The sequence below is a fragment of the Emydura macquarii genome, unplaced genomic scaffold, assembly GCF_026122565.2.
Source record: "Emydura macquarii macquarii isolate MOO-44397 ecotype Brisbane River unplaced genomic scaffold, CSIRO-AGI_Emac_v2 contig_383, whole genome shotgun sequence".
Classification (NCBI taxonomy): Eukaryota; Metazoa; Chordata; order Testudines; family Chelidae; genus Emydura; species Emydura macquarii.
Genome location: NW_027130520.1, coordinates 3,493,114 through 3,497,572, shown reverse-complemented (window position 1 = coordinate 3,497,572; position 4,459 = coordinate 3,493,114). Strand labels below are relative to the sequence as shown.

Genomic DNA, 4,459 nt, shown 5'->3' with positions numbered 1-4,459 from the left:
AAAGAGATTGTAGAAAAAACAACACAGCAATTCCTTATAAACATTACTTGTTCATACCCCCCTCTAGAATTTGCTACAAATTCATTTTCTAAATTACTTGCAAGGAGGGAGGGGAATGAACCTCAAACTACATATCATGCTATTATAATTCATCAATAGTTTAGCTGCATAAAGCAGATTTGCAGGTACATTTTCCTAACTGGTCTCCTGTAACAGCCCCATCTTGCCTAAGTAACTACACACAGATCACAGGAAAAAGGAATCTGCTATTATTAATTTTTTCTCTCTGGCTGCAACAAAAATCCTATGTTTATTGTTTGTTTGGATAATGTGATTATGTTTTTTCCTACCAAGCTGTTTGTTGGCTTCTGTGTCATCAGGACATATTGCCTTCACTCAATGTACAATGCATTTGACTCAACATACAAAGTGAGTTCTCTCTGCATCACCTCAAAATCTAAATCTAGATCAATGATCTAAAAATTATAGAAGATAGAGACGACTTGAGCCTGCCAATAGTATGTGTGTGGGGGGACGAGGGGGGCAACTGAAGTCCATGTGAGCATGCTCAGTACAAGCCAAACAGCAAATCTGGGGGGCGGGGTGGGGGCACAGACCCCGTATGCCCCTCCACTTGTCACCACTGATAGAAGGCCCTCCTCACCTTTTTCTATTGGCACTTGCAATATGCAGATGTAACCTATGTACCTAATAGGGAGATATCTCTTTAAGAGATCTATTGGGGGAAGCTGGGTAGGAGTGAGATGTGTCTGGGACATTGTTTTTTTTTTTTTTTTTTAAACAAAAATTTTTAATAACTTCTGTAGCAAAAGTTTAATCAAATAGGCCAAATCCCATGTCATCGTCAGATTCCTCAGACTCCTCCTTCTTCTCTTCTTTCTTCTCCTCAGCGGCAGCAGGAGTGGCACCAGTAGTGGGAGCAGCAGAACCTGCTCCAGCTGAGGCTACTACAGCGCCACCCGCTGGCATGCTGGCAAGTTTGCCATAACCCTGAGCAATGACATCCTCTATGTTTTCTCCATTCAGTTCACCAATAACCTTGTTCAGGCGTTCATCATCTGTCTCGATGCCTACACTGTCGAGAATCTTCTTCAAGTCCTTTGAAGAGGGGGACTCGTTGCCCCCAAGGACAGCCAGAAAGTAAGTGGCAACGTAACGCATTTTCACCGAGCGCAGGCAGAACAGGAGCTGGAATGCGGAATGTGTGCTCCCTACGTGGGACATCGTTGCTAGGCAAATTTAGCACGCCACATCCAGAAGTTTCTGGAACTGGGTGCGGTGATTTTGGGTAGGCTCCAAGAGGTACCCTGCTGCTGGGGTCAGACTCCAGGAGGCCAAGCAGTCAGGGCTGCTACTTTACAAAAAGCCATGTGCCCTCTGTGAGTTGGAAGAAGATGAGCCCAAGAGCAGAAAACAGGCTGTTTCTGCTAACTGACAGCTATTCTCAGTTTTGTGTTTTCTAGTAACAGGTTTTAAAAAAAATCAACATATTTAAGCAAATGGTGGTTAATTAATTAGCTGACTGGCTAACAGTGATTTCATCAGAGAAAGAGTGCATGGATTCTTACTGAAGATTCCTACAAGCAAGTTGGAGGGAAGATGTTGCTTTTGTCTCAGCAGACTATATAGATTTTGGTGATTAAAGACTCTAACTGAGACTCAGGTGAACTTTTGGGAACTCTGAGTTTCTTCTCACTGTGTTTTTGTGGGGACTGACCTGTTTAGATTTAATTTGTTTTCTTTATTTATGTTTATGAATAACTGTGAAAATAACGTATATGGATTATAAAAGAGCCATGTTATGTTGGAAAAAAATACGTTATTAATTTTTATGTTTCTTTATCATAAGTTTTATAAAGTTGGTACTTCATTAAGTTCATTCCTTTTGTTCTTTTTGGGGCTTGAATGTGGAGAAGTTAACCTTGCTGAAGGTCCTGTGCAATCCTTGCTGAAAATCCTTAGAACCTGAATTCTGGTTCTCCAGCTGATTTTCTATGGCAGCTGGGTTTTTTAGGCACTAGAGAAGGGCAATGAAGTGAATTCTAGCCCACCCAAAGGTTACACAGACCAAGACACATCTGGTCCAGCAAATAGTCAGTCAGTCCATCATTCAAATACCATACAATTCTTTAGAAACAGCTTGGAAAGTTTTCCCAACTCCTCAGCAGTGCCCATGTATGGCCAGCCTGGATTCTGCAGATGCCATTTGGCTTTCCTTCCCTTACATCCAATTTATTTACTATGGTTAAATAGTTTCATCCTTACTATCAACATTCAAAAGGCAGCCTGTGTGATTTTGCATCCCACTATTACATTATTATCTGTATTACAGGGGGACCTAGAGCCCCAGTTGAGATAGGCCATTGGGCTAGGGACTGGACAAACACATGGTGAGACACATTGAAGAGCTTACAATCTAAGAAGGAGATAAGAAGCATGCTAATCCCTATTTTACACATAGGGAGATAAGGGGCAGAGAGAATAGGGGCCGGAATAGAGGAAAGTTCTTAAGCATGTGATTAACTTTAAGCACATGCTTAAATCCCATTGACCTCAAAGCTGAAAGTTAAGCATGTGCATAAATGCTGTCCTCAATCAGGGCCTAAGTGACTTGTCTGAAGTCATACAGGAAGTCTGTGACAGAGCTGGGAACTGAAGCCAGATGTCCTCAGACCCTGACAGCATCTAAAGCATAAGACCAGCCTACTTCTGACTTGTGACTCAGTCTACAAAGAAACAGGCGTTGGGGATGTTGATCCTATGTAAAGATAGAAATGTGGCATGGTCTGTGGAGCCTGCATAAATAGGCTTTTTAAAATAAGTCTGACTTTTGTTATTTGTTCGTTTGAGGCATAATTAAAAATATTAAACAATTCACTACTACATATCTTCACTCAATAGCCCTAAATTACGAGAGAAAAGTCTCTGATACACTGGAAAAAAGAAATCTCGACAGGGGATCTCTAATACCCTCCTAAATAGTGTTTAATTTAAGTTATGGATACTAGAAGCAGAACCTTAATTGCTACAGCTGTGTTCAAATTTGATTGTCAAACATGGTTCTACCATACTGCACTGTGACTGGGGCTACCATGGTTTTAGCAGTTTTTGTATCCAATCGGGAGGGAGGTTTTTTTTTTTTTAAATCACTGTGCTAACAGAAGTCATGCTATCAACCAACCCTGATGGCATAGTTTTAAATGTTTTGTAACATGGTCTGTGACCATGTTGCATGTGGAAACAAACTATCTATCTCCCCACAAACAGAAATATGCTTAGGATAATGGGAGTTCTGATTTTGAGTCTGATTTAGTTTTTATGCAGACTGCTGGCACAACCCTGTTAATTACCTGAAATGTTCTCTATTTAAAATCTATGGGTCATATGTAAACCTGGAGTTATTTCTCTGTCTTCAACACAATTAGTTGTGCCCATTAATATCAGGACTGAATTGGATCCAATACATTTGCAGGAAGAATTTAATGAGAAAACAGGTTTCTTTCATCTCTTATTGTTATGACTTACTAGTAAAAAACAAAAACAAAAAACCCTCTTCCACATGTCACAATGCCAGGGCTCAAGACCTGCTCCCACTGAAATCTATGGCAAAACTGTCATGATAAGGGTGAAGATTGACACATTCCTACCACATAACTTTTGCAGAGCACCACATAGAAAACCAGGTTTGTTGAAAAACTCACAGAATGTCATTGGTTCTTCCAAAGTCTATATGCATTTTTATTCCTTCATTCCAGTGGTCTTAAAAGCACAGGGACTCTTGAAGGAGTTCAGAGTTTCCTGATCATTTTGAATGGAACACTAGAAATTTCACCTGGAATCCTACCAAACTTTCCAGCAATACAACACTGTTGTTGGATGATCAGCACCGTGGCAAAATGTAGTTCCAATAGTTTAAGAACTTAGTTAGTAACTCTATATGTTACCATGTGTTTATTTGCTTCTGCTTAGTACACTAGGTTTTACAATACCTAAAGCTGTACAAAATGAACTACTGCAATTCAATGTATTTGAAAGCAGATCAAATTTGTACATATACCATTCAAAGCAAATTTCAATGGAAAATATTAAAAACATATAATTAGACATTAACTGTATTTCTTTTAGTCTTCTTAAACAATTTTAAAATAAACCTTTATCTAAAATTAATTTGATCATATTTCTATGGCTGGTTCAGGGCTGCTTTTCATTTAGGAGCACTCAGAAAAGTTAAAGGAAAAATACATTTTCTTAACAAATACTGTTCCTTAGCAACCTTCTCTCCTCCCAAGAAGCAATTAGAGGCAGTGATGGGGCATCTGCTCTAGGGATACTGTGTGGGAGCAGCTCTAGGGATGCTGTGTGGGAGGCCGCCAATAGGAGAGAGGCTGGGAGGAACAGCCAATTGAAGGCCAGCAGGCCCATATAAAAGGAGCTGCTG

The 4,459-nt window shown here is 40.0% G+C and overlaps 1 pseudogene; it reads right to left on the bottom strand.

Annotated features, from left to right (window-relative positions):
- Nucleotides 1-784: 784 nt before the first annotated feature.
- LOC137145175 (large ribosomal subunit protein P2 pseudogene) lies at nucleotides 785-1,207 on the bottom strand (annotated as a pseudogene).
- Between the last annotated feature and the right edge of the window lie 3,252 nt (nucleotides 1,208-4,459).